Below are 16,126 nucleotides of genomic sequence, written 5' to 3'. Positions count from 1 at the left end.
TTGACAAGGTCATCCCTCTCTGTCACTCTCAGCTGTGCTTCTCCTTGTCTGCAACCTTCTTTATCCCTCTTACTGGCATGAGGCTGTGAACTCCTGTGTCATAAATCCCCCCTTCCACCTTATCCCCTGCAGAAGGACTGAGCTCAATCTTCCCAGGCTCAGGTGCAGAAGTCCCAGGGAAATCTTCTGATTGGTGCAGAGAGGAGCTCATGGCCTGAGCCTGGAACAATCACTGTGGCCTGGGGACTGCAAGGAGATGGTGCCCCAGCTGGAGCCCAGAGCTGAAAGGGCTTTCCTCAAAGGAGGAGTGGGCTGAGGTGCCTTCTGAGCTGGGAGGCCATGGATGACAAAACAAGGGAGGAGCTGGCATCCCACACCTTGCATTGAAATCAGGGTTCTGCATGAACCTGCCCTGTGGTCTGGAACAAACCCCATCACCTCTCTGGGTAGTAGACTCTCCATCTGTACCTTGAAATGGTTGGACTAGAGATTCAGGGTCCTTCTGGCTCTTAGACTCTGTGATCTGAGCCCCTGGACAGGTGGGAGGAAAGGCATCCAGGTGGAAAGAGGTCCATGGGCAAAGGCAGGAAAGGGATGCCTGAGGCACTGGGACCAGCAGGTGCTTCAGGCTGTCCTCCCTGTGGGATTCACATGGGCAGGAGCCAGATTGCCTAAACAAGGGCACATGGTGTTCAGAGCTCTCACTGCCAGGAGGAGGAACCTGACCCCAGTGCTTGTCCTGGTTCTCTGTGTCCGCCCTGCAGAGACTGCTCAGACTCTTCCAGGCCCCCAGCAGCAAGAAGCCGTGACCCTGCCCCCAGGTCTTCACCTTCAGATCCTCAGCATCCCAGGCTGGAACTACAGCTCCAACCACAGAGAGCACATGCAGAATCTCCAGAAAGGTGAGGCAGGTGTCCAAGGGAGCCGGACACACAGCACCCTCCCCATGACAACCTGGTCCCACATCCATCACCAGACAAAGGTGCTATGGGGGCACGTGGGCACCCCAACCTCCTCTCTCTGCATTATTGCTGCTTCTCCTTCTCTGGTCCCTTCCTGTGTCACTGTGTCCTGAAGCTGGCCTCGCTAGCATCCTGGCTGTTTCTCTTTGGCTCATCCTCTATGGTCACCAGCAAGCACGGAGTCAGAAGTAGATGTCTGCAGAAGCGGGAAGGCAGTAGCAAATGTGTTCTAGCTTCTGAGTGCTTTCTCCCTGTGTCAGTGCAGGGAAGCTTCTCTGAAAACCTCTCACCTCCCGGCTAATGATCCCTTCCTGGTCAGGCCAGAAGGACCACCTGCCTCCATCCCTGCACAGGAGACTGGGTCCCTGCTTTCTAGGCACAGGGGATGGATAGCTACTCCTGGCCTCAGCCTGGGCTACCCCCTGAGCCATATTGGGGAGAAGGTGTCTGGACGATGGAGGCAGTTCCTGTGCCTGCCTCCCCTGGGTATGCTTATCCAGTGTAGTTCCTGGGAAAGCCTGTTGGTCCTCGCCTCAGTATCCTCCTCTGTGAAATGGGCACACGGTTCCCTCTGGGGATTTCCTGGGAGCATTCATGAGGTGGTGGGCTGTGCCCCAAGGGTGGGTGCCACCCCTACTCTTGCTTTGCCTCTACTCTGATCTGGGGCCTCAGGGGTAGCTCACCCTCCCTGTGCTCCTGTCCCTCAGGTCGTGCTGCAGGGGCTGGGGTCCGTGGTGGCAGTGGAGGAGTGCTCGCGCACAGGGACCTGGGATGTGAGTACGCTGCACCGCTGGAGCTGGAGGACACGGGATGGTCCCCACAGCAGAGGTTTGGGAGCTTCTGGTTCAGGCTGAGCCTGGGAATCCCAGCCCTACCACAGCCTGGCTCAGAAGCTGGCCAGACCTTTAGATCCTAGCTCTGCCCCTATGGCCTGTGTGATCTTGAGCGGGTTACTTGGCTTCTCTGATTCTGTACCATCCAGAATCTACCACGTGTCAGTGTGTGCATGTGTATGCCTGTGTGTGTGTCTACAGACCACACCCCTCCCTCTGTCCTGGGTGCATCCTGAACCGACAAGCATATCCCAGGGGGTCTGACATCTGTCTCACACTGCACACACCACCATCAGCTCCTGGGAACCACAGACAGCTTCATGCCCCCGTCTTTCCCATGCTGTTCCCTCTGTCTGGATGACCCTTGCTCTCTTCCTTCCTGCCTGCTCCTACTCAAGCGAAGACTGTCCATTGCACACAGCAGAGTGCCCTCTTCATAGCTGGACACTTAGTCATTTATGAATAGATAGATGGGTGATGGATGGAGGGATGGATAGATGAATTACGGATAGATTTTTGATAGATAGATGGATGACTGAGTCTATTGGAGTATGAATGTTTGAATGGATGAAAGGATGGATGGATTGATGGATGGACTAATGGATCATGGATGGATGGATGGTGGAAGAATGGATGAAGAGGTTTCCCTCCCAAGATTGAATTTAGTGGAACCCAGTAATATAAAGTGCAGCCCCACCAGGTGGCCTCAGTGAGAAAACTCTAGGAATTGAGTGCTACACCCCAATGAGGCCATGTATGGCCAGGACCACCTATATATTACGCTCATAGGAGGGCCAAAATGAAAGGGGCCCGTGGCAGTGGGAGTCCTGGATGGATGCGGGCAGCCAAGGGCCTTCATCAAAGAGCCACATTAGAGTGTAGGTGGGTGCAGTGTATGAGAGGGATCTGGGTGAAAATGCCCCGGGGAAGCAGGTGGTTCTAAGGACAGACCACCTCTGCTCCCCCAGGCAGCTCCAGCTCTCACTCGACATCCCTGCATGGCACGAAGGTCACCATTACCCGAAGGAAATCTGGACATTCTTCATCCACTTTCGTAGCAGTGAGCCCTTGGCTGACTCTGTGACTTCAAGGGGAGGCCGGGGGTCACAGAAAAAGGAACGGGACCGAGGACATGGAAAAGCAGCATGGGAGGATGAGGGAGGACCAGCTGCCCCCCTGATAGGCTGATGCAGAAAATGGCCAGGTTTGGGGGGGTTGTTTTGCTTTAAATAAAAATTGCATTTCACATGTTCTCCTGGGGCTCTAGAGCTGGCCTCTTCTATCCTCCCGCTTGCATGATGTCTGCACAAACAGGCACTCCTCATGCCCATGCAGGAGTCATCAGGAAGCTCCCATAGGCAGAGGGAAATACCCAGAGTGACAGGAAAGGCACCTGCCACGCAGGCCTCGCCCCCTCTTGCCCAGACCACCAGTGTGATATGCGGGCCTACTGTGTGCCTAGTGATGGGTGCAGGTGGGGTCCTGCCAGGACAGGGGGCCTTCAGAGTCCATGTTGGGGGGCATAAGGCTCCATCCAGGAAGGCAATGGAAAGATGACCCCCAGGCCAGGTGGGCTTTGTGGGAAGAGCAGATGCCCCGAGGCCTGAGCCCCGACAGGCTGGGTGCTGAGAGCAGGGTCCAGGATCTGCTGGGTGTTTCTTTCTGCTCTCACTTCAGGGCTCCTGGGTGGTCCTCTGTGGGCTGTGTTGGAAATCGTCCAGGTACCCGGTGTCGTGTGATGCTCTCCTAGGACAGGGACTTGGGGTGGGAGTGGGAGCCTGAAGAGGATTCCCAGCACCCTCAGCTGTATGGGGTCCAAGCCTGCCTTGTGGGACTGATGGTGCATGGAATCAGTCTCTCCTCTGTCATCGAGGCAACTTTAGGGGCCCTCCTTGAGTCCCCTCAAAGCCATTCTTGTGTGTGCCAGGCTCTGTCCTGGGCACCTGAATGACAGGATCTGGAAGCCTTTAGCACTTTGCATGGTCCACATTCTTGACTCTGTCAATGTGATCCAGAGTCCTTCCCTGCTGCCTGTGGGCTCCACTTTGCACTCCAGCCTTGGGTCCCATCCTTCTCTCTGTTGGTCACATCAGCCTTCTCCTAATGCCTCTGACACCCAAGCACTGTCTCACTCCAGGGCCTTGGTATGTGCCATCCCCTCTCCCCAGAAACTCCTACCAGTTGGCCTGCACTGCTCCCTCCCTGGCTCATTCATGTCCCTGCTCCAGGTCACCTCCTCTGACCACTCTATGGTGTCACCAACATTGCCCTCCCACCCCTGCTAGTCTCCTCCCCTTCCAGGCTTTCTCTTCCTTCACAGCCCTTCCATCTGCCCTTGTTCATTATGGCGGGGATAGGCTGTCTCCTGCCCCTGATCGTGTGCTTCACAGAGGAGGAAACTTCTGGCTTTTCCCCAGGCTGGAAGCAGACGTAGGCACACGTGGCCCTTGATCAATGTTTAATCCCTGGATCAAAGCTGCATCGATGAAGGTTGTCTGTGGCCTCTGTTCAGAGAAGAATGAAGTGGGGAAGATGGGGGTCACCCCGGCCCCCTTGGCCTCATGCATCCAGGACAGTTGGCCTGGGACTGCCCACCTCTTGCAAGGGCCCATTCCTCCAGGGACCCTCAACCTGGTCTCAGCCTCCCCCAGGAGGGACCCTGAGTGCATGTCAAGGCTCTGGGCGACCAGGTCGGTCATCTGATGAGAGTCCCACGGTGTGTTGGGGGTCTCACCCCATGTCCAGACTGGAGCTCCTGGGCCCCGCATGGCCCACGCCTTCTAGGCACCCAGGGTTGGTGGTTCAAAAGCGGGACATGGGGACAAATTGCTCTGATTCGAGGGTGATCTGAAATCCTGCAGGGACCGGAGGGTGTTGGGTGCTCATGGCAATACAAGCTGACGTGGGAGGATCGGCCACAGCAGCCGAGGCAGCCCCGAGGGTGTCACACCTGCTAGCTGGTCTGCCACAGCCCAGAACAGCTGAGATGCTGACATGGAGCTCCGGGACCTTTACAACTCTGGGGGAAGTAAGGGTGATCCAAAGCTTCCCTTAATTGGAAGCACAAACCATAAATTATTCAGCAATCTGGATGCTGTTTTTGGGCAAATGGAAGCCCCACTCTGCTGCCACTTTCCCTGTGCCCACGATGCTGCTCTCGGATTCTGATGCATCAACCCAGCTGCTGCCCTAAAATGTACATGGTGTTTCTGGAACAAAGTGAGTTTCCATTGGGTTTTTGAGCTGCGCATGAGGAGCTGGAATCTGAGCCAGGTTCTGTCAGGCAGAGGCCGAAGGACACCCTCAGGGTCACCAGGACCCACTCTTGGATGAGCAGGAGCAGATCAGCTGGGTTCCCCCAAGGATCACATGAGAACCTACAGGAATTTCATGGGGTCATGTAGGTCAGTGCCATGAACCCTCATGACAGTCATTGATTCATTCATTCATTTGCTAGGTGGCTCTCCCTGGATGCTGGGCTGGCCTCTAGAGGGAGACCCTTGGGGGAAAGAAATGTAGTCCTGGCTGTCTTGAAGGAGGTCAGTCCTTGGCCCATTTCAGAGATGAGGAAGCTGAGGATTAGAGTGCCCCAGGGTGCTGTGGAGTTGCTCTTCTCCTCCTCACTAGCACCCTGATGCTCCTGAATGCTCCATGGTGGACATGGCACATCTCCTCCAGGTGCTCCCTCACTGGGTCCATTCCAAGGGCCACTGGGGCTTCTTCGTCTGGGTTCTTTTTGTTGGCATTTAGCTTGAGGATGGTTCTCACTCTGAACTTTTCAGGATAGTGAACAATGGAATGGAATCTCTTCGTGGCTTTAAGAAGCAGTAGACAAGTGTGGTCATTGCTGCTATGAACATTGGGGTACAGATGGCCCTTCTTTTCACTACATCTGTATCTTTTGGGTAAATACTCAGTACTGCAATTGCAGGGTCACCGGGTAGTTCTATTTTTAATTTCTAAAGAATCTCCACGTTGTTTTCCAAAGTGGCTGCACCAGCTTCATTCCCACCGTGCCCTTCAAAAGACGAATGGATAAAGAAGCTATGGTCCATATATACTATGGAGTATTATGCCTCCATCAGAAAGGATGAATACCCAACTTTTGTATCAACATGGACGGGACTGGAGGAGATTATGCTGAGTGAAATCAGTCAAGCAGAGAGAGTCAATTATTCTATGCTTTCACTTACTTGTGGAGCATAAAGAATAGCATGGAAGACATTGGGAGATGGAGAGGAGAAGTCAGTTGGGGGAAATTGGAGAGGGAGACGAACCACGAGAGACTGTGGATTCTTAGACACAAGCTGAGGGTTTTGGAAGGAAGTAGGTGGGGTGATGCGTGAGCCTTGTAGTGGGTATTAAAGAGGGCATGTATTGCATGGAGCACTGGGTGTGGTGCGTAAACATGAATCTTGGAACACTGTAAAAATAAAAAAAATTAAAGAGAATGTAAAAAACCAGTAGTATATAAATAATAATAAAAAAAGAAGCAGTAGGCAAAAAAGAGAGAGAAAGAGAGACAAGCCAAGAAGCAGATTCTGAACTCTAGAGAACAAACTGGTGGTTACAGTGGGGAGGAAGGTGAGGGATAAGGGAAACGGGTAATGGGAATTAAGGAGTGTGCTTGTTGTGCCGGGCAGGCAGTGTTGATGGAAGAGATGAGTCGCTACATTGTATACCTGAAACTAATATTATACTGTATGTTAACTATACTGGAATTAAGATTTTAAACTTTAAAAAAGAAGAAGAAGTGGACAGAGCTTCTGGAAACTGGCATGGGAATGAGGAGAGAACCAGACATGAGAACACAAATTCTGTGTGTGAGCTCTACCCACAACTCTGGGTTCACATGGCAGACACCAAATGGCCCAGCAGGTGTATAAGAACCACACTGAGATTCTAGCTGCTCCCCATGCAAGGGAAACATCTTACACTTCAGAAGTTAAATGTTTGTAAAAGAGAAGGCAATACCCTTGTGAGTAACATAATAGAATCCTGGATGTCTATAGCATAGTACTCACAACATTCAGGACAGAAACCAAAATTCCTTATTAGGGGAAGGAACACAGCTCAAGAGAAAAGAGAGTCAGCTAGGACTCATTGCAAATGTTGGAACTTAGAAACAATAGTTTTTTTTTTTTTTCCACGTTTATCATCTCCGCATTAGCACTTAAAAAAAAATTCTTTCCATAGTTTGGCTATTGTAGACATTGGTGCTATAAACATTCAGGTGCATGTGCCCCTTCGGATCACTACATTTGTATCTTTAGGGTAAATACCCAGTAGTGCTACTGTTGGGTCATAGGGTAGTTCTATTTTCAATATTTTGAGGAACCTCTATGTTGTTTTCCAGAGTGGTTGCACCAGCTTGCATTCCCAATAGCCAAACTATGGAAAGAACCTAGATTTCCATCAACAGATGAATGGATAAAGAAGATGTGGTATATATACACAATGGAATACTATGCAGCCATCAAAAGAAATGAAATCTTGCCATTTGCGATGACGTGGATGGAACTAGAGGATATCATGCTTAGCGAAATAGGTCAAGCAGAGAAAGACAACTATCATATGATCTCCCTGATATGAGGAAGTGGAGATGCACCATGGGGGGTTAAGGGAGTAGTAGAAGAATAAATGAAACGAGATGGGATTGGGAGGGAGACAAACCATAAGTGACTCTTAATCTCACAAAACAAACTGAGGGTTCCTGGGGGAGGGGGGTTGGGTGAAGGGGGGTGGGGTTATGGACATCGGGGAGGGTATGTGCTATGGTGAGTGCTGTGAAGTGTGTAAACCTGGCGATTCACAGACCTGTACCCCTGGGGATAAAAATATATTATATGTTTATAAAAAAATTAAAAATTAAAAAACATTTCTTTTCAGTGTAACAGTATTCATTGTTTTTGCACCACATCCATGCTCCATGCAATATGTGCCCTCCCAAATACCCACCACCTAGCCCTCAGGTTGTTTTTCAGGGTCCATAGTCTCTCATGGTTCATCTCCCCTTCCAATTTCCCTCAGTTCCCTTCTCCTCTCCATCTCCCCATGTAGAGACAATAGTTTTAAAGCAGATGGCATGTCTGGCTATCTCAGTTGGTAGAGCATGCGACTCTCGATCTTGGGGTCAAAGTTTGAGCTACACACCGGGGGTAGTGGGTTTAATTAATTAAAAAAATATTAAATCATAATTTTAAAGCAGCACTTGTCATGATGCTTGAGAATGTAAAGAAAAATATATTCATGCTAAATTGAGACAGATAATCTCAACTATTGAGTGAACTACATGGAAAATTTAGAACTAAAAATAATGTATGTGGGAGGGTGCTGTGCAGCTCAATTGAGTGTCTGCCTTTGGATCAGGTCATGTTCCCAGGGTCCTGGGATCAAGGTCTGTGTCAGACTCCCTGTTCGTGGGGAGCCAGCTTTACCTCCCTCTCTGACCCTTCCCCCTGCTCACGTGCACTCTCTCTCAAATGAATAAATTAAAAGTCTTTAATAAGATAAAATAAAAATATTTAATCTGGGATTTTAAAAAATTCACTAGATTGCTAAAAAACAGCACACATTCTAGAAGAAATCTTCAGTGAAGTTGATGAGAGATCAATAGAATCTACCTAATCAGAAGAACAGAAGACAGAAATTACATAATGTAAACCAGAGCTACACAGGTCTACGAGACAGTACCAAAGTCTATGACAAGTGGTGTTTTCATGGGACATGACAAGAGAAAACATGGCAGGAAAATGTAACGATGGCCAAAAATCTTCCCTATTTGGGAGGAGACACATATAAAGAAAAATATTCCAAGGCACATGTTGTAAGTTAAACTATGAAAAACCAAAGAGAAACATTTGAAAGCAGCCAGAGGAAAAAAGGCACTTTACAGACAAGGGAAGGATGGTGTGACTTGTCATCAAAGACAATGAAAGCCAAAACAATACAACCAAGCAAGCAAGCAAACAAAAAGACAATGGAAGTCAGAAGACAGTGGAGTGATATTCTCCAGTAATGAAGATGAAATAAAGACATTTCAGATGAAGGAAAAAGAACTCAGAGAATGCACTGCCAGCAGACCTGGGTTCCAAAGCACGAGAAAGGCGGCCCTCTGGAGTGAAGATCAATGGGCAAGATGGAATCTTGAACCTTCTGGAAGGAAAGAAGACCATGGGAAATGGCAAGTATGTGGGTAAATATGAGAGATTCTTTTCTCCTGATTTCTTCAGAGTGTATATGATTATGTACAGAGAGCTGAGTACATTGTGCTGTGGGGCTTATAATGTACATTAGATAGAACATGTACAATAGCTATAGAGGAAAGGAGGAAGGGAGGGAATGAATGTCCCCATCTGTTGATGAGTGGCTTCCATTTTTGGAAGTGGCACGAGATTGACTAAGTCCTCTGTGAACATCTCAGGATGTACTGTATAACTGTAGAGCAACCACTGAGAATTTAATGCAGAGAAAGAACTGAAGAGCCCATGGGAAAATCAAAATGGAATTCTAAAAAATGTCCAAGAATGAAATACCGATCATGCAACAATATGAATGAATCTCACAGACCTGCTGAGCCCAAGAAGTCAAACACAAGCACACAGTGGGAGATTCCACTCAGACAATATTCTAGATCAGGCAAACACACGTGTTGGCCCTTCAGAAATGAGAGATGGTTGGCTCTATGAGGCAGGGGAGGACAGTCGACTGGACGGGGAACAGATCTTTCTCACACATTTGTCAAAATGAACCAAATTGGGTACTCAAGATCTGTTTGCTTTACTGTATGACATTTATATCCCAATTTAAATAAAAAATGTTTATTTGAGGAAGTCTTTGTGGCTTAGTTGGTGAACTGACTGCCTTCAGCTCGGGTCATAATCCCAGGGCCTCGGGATCAAGTTGGGTATCAGACTCGTTGCTCAGCAGGGAGCCTGCTTCTCTCTCTGCCTACTGCTCCCCTTGCTTGGGCTCAGTCTCTGTCTCTCAGAAATAAATAGAATTTTCTACAATGAAATAAAATGTTTATATGAGTTTCTGTATTATGATTTTAGCTCTTAAATAGAAAGCCAACTGCAGACACAAACGGCTCCTGGAAAATGACTCTGCCACCATCCGTAGCAGATCTCATTCCCATGAACATAGAACACAAGGCAACTAAAAAGCCACCAGGCCAAGACTCACTGAGGCCTCTCTGAGAGGTGCCTTATGATGAAAGCTCATTGAAAGGAAGGTTCAGTCATGAAAAGGCAGAGGAAAGCATTTCCGGCACAGGAGGCAGAGAAAGGAAGGATCTGGAGTCAGTGTCCCTGTTCCCTAGTGCTGCATAACAAACTGTCCCATAAAGCAGCAATGTATTCTTATCTCCGTGGTTCTGTGGACTGACAGGGCCATCCAGGAGACCTGTGACTGCAGCTTCCTGAGCTGTGGTCCCTGACCTTCGCTTCTCTAAGGTTGGAAAGGAAGAGACCACCATGATGCTTAATGAAGGGTGCAGCAGGAAAGGATTTTGTCTGAATCTGCCACTCATAAGTCATTGGCCTCGAGCTAGTCACTCCACCTCTCTGAGACTTGATTAAAGACTAATCTTTAGTCTGCACCTCCTGGAGAATGATGGTGAACATGAGTAAGATAATGCAGATTTCAGTCATGTCAGCTAGGATTATTTCACTTACAAGTACCACCATCTGTAATTACTGAGCATCCCCAGCTGTGATGTCTGGATCAGTGCTGATGCAGCCACACCCTGCCTCACCGTGACCCACTGAATATCTCTGGTCATACTGGAGCCCTCCTCTTGACCTAACAACTTCCTCTGCTGTAAAATTTGGAACTCAACCCTGACCTTGCAGAGATTCCTTGGGTACATCCACAATGCTTTGAATGCCATGTCCAGGGCACAGTTGGTGCTATATCAGTGAAAGCTGCCATTATTCTCAGGTACTTTTCCACTGGCTATTCCATGGTTCTGTGCCCTGTGGGCAATGGATCTATTGCTCCCTCAAGTTTCTGTTGAAACACCCCCATGGGGGCTGGTGCATTACACAGCTCAGGTCATGAGCTGTGGTGCCTTAGAAGCTTCCTGCCTCCACTCACTAGAACCCTTTAGAGCAAAGTCAACAGTGCGGACAGTTGGTTGACCATTTGGATGTAGCTACAGTATCTTGTTTGTATCCACCTCGTGAGCCTAAGAGGGAAGCAAAGCCTGGCTAACTGTGTGCACAGTTGATAGAGGTCCCTAGGAGTGAGACCACCTGCTATGGTTTCAGGTGTCTGAAAACCCACCTGGATCTCATGATTCATCTTTTTGACTGAATCCACATGCAGGGATTTGGGGATCCCTGGAAGAGGAGGGTTCCTCAGAGATGACACAGGAGGAACTGTAGCCTTGGGGGTACAGTGACTTGCCCAAGATCACTGAGTTTGTTACAGGAGGGTTGAGAGAACCAGGTCCCTGACCCTAGATGAGCACCCACTGCTTTGAACCTATCTCTTTTCATTGAGTCTGTGGGTGCAGAGGAGAGCAGACCCATTTAGAAGAAATATGTCTGGCTTTCTTCTTTCCTTACTTTCAGAGTAAGAAAGAGAGAGATAGAGCGATCACAAGCAGGCACAGAGGTAGGCAGAGGGAGAGGGGGAAGCAGACTCCCCGCCAAGCAAGGAACGATCTCAGGACCCTGAGACCATGGCCTGAGCCGAAGGCAGAGGCTCAACCCACTCAGTCACCCAGGCGCCCCATGCCCAGCTTTTTCACCCACAATGCTGGAGACAGCACTTGTCTCTCAGGCGCTGCAAATCAGGAGCACCTAATTTTACAGCCACCATACCTTTAAAGCACCTTGTTAGTCAAGGTAACTTTACCTTGAGGGTGTCCAGCTACGATGCCCCTGTGATGAATCATAATGGGTTTCCTCTGGTTTGTGTACTGAAACATTTGTTGAAACACAGGTGCATCAGTAGAAAGCTCTACTACTACTTTATGCTTTAAAAATATGTGGGTTTTAACAATGAATTCTGGAACACTGAAAAGAAAATTAAAAAGTAAATAAAAAAAGTAAATAATTTTTAAAAAATGTGAGTTTTTCCTAATGCACTGTGGGATGTAATAGGCCTGAATTATTTTGAATTTTTATTTATTTTTTTAAATATCTTTTCAGTGTTCCAGAATTCATTGTTTGTGCACCACATCCAGTGCTCCATGCAATACGTGCCCTCCTTAATACACACCACCAGGCTCACCCAACCTCCCACCCTCTCCCCTCCAAAACCCTCAGTTTGTTTCTCAGAGTCCACAATCTCTCATGGTTTGTCTCCCTCTCAATTTCCCCCAACTCAATTTTCCTCTCTATCTACCCATGTCCTCCATGTTATTGCTTATGCTCCACAAATAAGCGAGACTGTATGATAATTGACTCTCTCTGCTCAACTGATTTCACTCAGCATAATCTCCTCCAGTCCCATCCATGCTGATGCAAAAGTTGATGCAAAAGGTATTCATTCTTTCTGATGGAGGCATAATACTCCATCGTATATATGGACCATATATTCTTTATCCACTTACCTGTTGAAGGGCATCTGGTTCTTTCCATAGTTTGGCGACTGTGACCACTGCTGTTATGAACACTGGGGTACAGATGACCCTTCTTTTCACTACATGTGTATCTTGGGGTGAATGCCCAGTGGTGCAATTGCAGGGTCATAGGGAAGCTCTGTTTTTAATTTCTTAAGGAATCTCCACACTGTTTTCCAAAGGGGTGCACCAACTTGCATTCCTACCAGCAGTGTAAGAGGGTACCCCTTTCTCCACATCCTCTCCAACACATGTTGTTTACTTTCCTGCTAATTTTGGCCATTCTAACTGGTGTAAGGTGGTATATCAATGTAGTTTTTATTTGATACTCCCTGATGGCTAGGTCTGAATTTTGTAGATCTATGTTCTTCAGTCAATAATGTATCTCTTGACAAAAGCAAAGACAATCTAGAGAATGGGAGATTTTTGGGAATGTCTTATCAGACAAAGAGTTAGTATCCAAACTATATTAAGAGCTTATCAAACTCAACACCCAAAGAAAAAATAATCCAGTCATGAAATGGGCAGAGGACATGAACAGACATTTCTCCAAAGAAGACATCTGGATAGTCAACAGACCCATGAAAAAAATGCTCAACATTCCTCGGCATCAGAGAAATACAAATTAAAAAACACAATGAGATATTGCCTCACACCAGTCAGAATAACTAAAGTTAACAAGTCAAGGAACAACAAATGTTGGCAAGGATATGGAGAAAGAGGAACGCTCTTACATTCCTGCTGGAAATGTAAACTGGTATAGCCACTGTGGAAAACACTAAGAAGGTTCCTTAAAATGTTGAAAATAGAGAGGAGGAGCAAGACGGCAGAGGAGTAGGAGATCTAAATTTCGTCTGTTCCCAGGAATTCAGCTAGATAATTATCAAACCATTCTGAACACCTACAAACTCAGCAGGAGATCAAAGAGCAGAATAGCAGCAATTCTATGAACAGAAAAGTGACCACTTTCTGGATGTGCATATTTTTGGGGGTTCTTGTTACCCTTTCAGCATTCATCTATTCTCTGGATAAAATGATAAGGCAGAAAAACTCACATTAAAAAAAAAGGAACAAGAGCAGTACCGACTGCTAGGGACCAATATGGACATTAGTAAGATGTCAGAACTAGAGTTCAAAATGATGATTATAAAGATGGTAGCTGGGATTGAAAAAAGCATAGAAGATACTAGAGAATCCCTTTTCAGGAGAAATAAAATCCCTTTCTGGAGAAATAAAAGAACTAAAATCTAACAATGTTGAAATAAGAAAAGCTATTAATGAGGTACAATAAAAAATGCAGGCTCTAACTGCTAGGGATAAATGAGGTGGAAGAGAGAATTAGTGATATAGAAGGCCAAATGATGGAAAATAAAGAAGCTGAGAAAAAGATAAACAACTACTGGATCACAATGGAATAATTTAAGAGATAAGTGATACAATAAGATGAAACAATATAAGAATAGTTGGGATTCCAGAAAAAAAAAAAAGAAAGAAAGAGAGGGGCAGAAGGTATATTGGACCAGATTATAGCAGAGAACTTCCCTAATTTAGGGAAGGGAACAAGCATCAAAACCCAGGAGGCACTGAGAATACCCCTCAAAAATCAATAAAAATAAGTCAACACCCCATCATCTAATAGTAAAACAGGTCTTAGAGACAAAGAGAAAATTCTGAAAGCAGCTTGGAACAAGAGGTCTGTAACATACAATGGTAAAAATATTATATTGGCAGCAGACCTATCCACAGATACCTGGCAGGCCAGAAAGGACTGGCATGATATATTCAGAGCACTAAATGAGAAGTATATGCAGCCAGGAATACTATATCTAGCTAGGCTGTCAATGAAAATAGAAGGAGAAATAAAAAGCTTCCAGGACAAATAAAAACTAAAAGAATTTGCAAACACCAACAAGCCCTACAGGAAATATTGAAAGAGAGAGCTTAAAAGTAGCAGACCAGGAAAGAACAGAGACAATATACAGTAGCAGTCACCTTACAGGCAAAACAATGGCACTAAACTCCTATCTTTCAATTGTGACCCTGAGTGTAAATGGGCTAAATGTGCCAATCAAAAGACACAGGGCATCAGATTGGATAAAAACAAGATATGCTGTCTACAAGAGACTCATTTTATTTTTTATTTATTTATTTTATTATTTTATTTTACTTTTTCAGTGTCCCAAGATTCATTGTTTATGCACCACACCCAGTGCTCCATGCAATACGTGCCCTCCATAATGCCCACCACCAGGTTCACACAACCCACCACGCCCTCCCTCCAAAACCCTCAGTTTGTTTCAGAGTCCACAGTCCTCATACTTCATCTGCCCCTCTGATTTCCCCCAATTCACTTTTCCTTTCCTTCTCCTAATATCCTCCATGTTATTGCTTATGCTTCACAAGTAAGTGAAACCATATAATTGACTTTCTCTGCTTGGCTTATGTCACTCAGCATAATCTCCTCCAGTCCTGTGCATGTTTTTTTTTTTTAAATTTAATTTTATTTTTTCAGTATTCCAAGATTCATTGTTTATGCACCACATGTAGTGCTCCGTGCAATACGTGCCCTCCTTAATACCCACTACCATGCTCACTCATCCCCCCACCCCTCCTCTCCAAATCCCTCAGTTTGTTTCTTAGAGTCCACAATCTCTCATGGTTTGTCTCCCTCTCCAATTTACCCCAACTCACTTCTCCCTCCTTCACCCAATGTCCCCCATGTTATTCCTTACGCTCCACAAGTAAGTGAAACCATATACTTGACTCTGTCTACTTGACTTATTTCACTCAGCATAATCTCCTTCAGTCCCGTCCATGTTGGTACAAAAGTAGGGTATTCATCCTTTGTGATGGAGGTGTAGTATTCCATTGTGTATATGGACCACATCTTCTTTATCCATTCATCTGTTGAAGGGCATCTTGGATCTTTCCACAGTTTGATGACTGTGGTCATTGCTGCTATGGACACTGGGGTACGGAGGGCCCTTCTTTTCACTACATCAGTATCTTGGGGTAAATACCCAGTAGTGCAATTGCAGTGTCATAGGGAAGCTCTATTTTTAATTTCTTAAGGAATCTCCACATTGTTTTCCAAAGGGGCTGTACCAACTTGCATTCCCACCAGCAGTGTAAGAGGGTTCCCCTTTCTCCATATCCTCTCCAACACTTGTTGTTTACTGTCTTGTTAATTTTGGCCATTCTAACAGGTGTAAGGTGGTATCTCAATGTGATCTTTTAAAAAAATTTCTTTTCAGTGTTCCAGAATTCCTTGTTTATGCACCACACAATGTGGTTTTGATTCGAACCTCCCTGATGGCTAGTGATGATGAACATTTTTTCAGGTGTCTGTTAGCCATTTGTATGTCTTCTTTGGAGAAGTGTCTGTTCATGTCTTCTGCCCATTTTTTTTGACGTGATTATCTGTTTTGTGTGTGTTGAGTTTGAGTAGTTCCTTATAGATCTTGGATATCAGCCCATTGTCTGTACTGCCATTTGCAGATATCTTTTCCCATTCTGGGGGTTGCTTCTTTGTTTTGTTGACTGTTTCCTTTGCGGTGCAGAAGCTTTTGATCTTGATGAAGTCCCAAAAGTTCATATTCGCTTTTGTTTCCTTTGCCTTTGGAGACATATCTTGAAAGAAGTTGCTATGGAAAATGTCAAAGAGGTTACTGCCTATCTTCTCCTCTAGGATTCTGATGGATTCCTGCCTCATGTTGAGGTCTTTTATCCATTTCGAGTTTATCTTTATGTATGGTGTAAGA

The sequence above is a fragment of the Mustela lutreola genome, chromosome 1 (genome assembly GCF_030435805.1).
Source record: "Mustela lutreola isolate mMusLut2 chromosome 1, mMusLut2.pri, whole genome shotgun sequence".
NCBI classification, from domain to species: Eukaryota; Metazoa; Chordata; class Mammalia; order Carnivora; family Mustelidae; genus Mustela; species Mustela lutreola.
The sequence above is the reverse complement of the archived record's forward strand: the minus strand, read 5'-3'. Positions refer to the sequence as shown.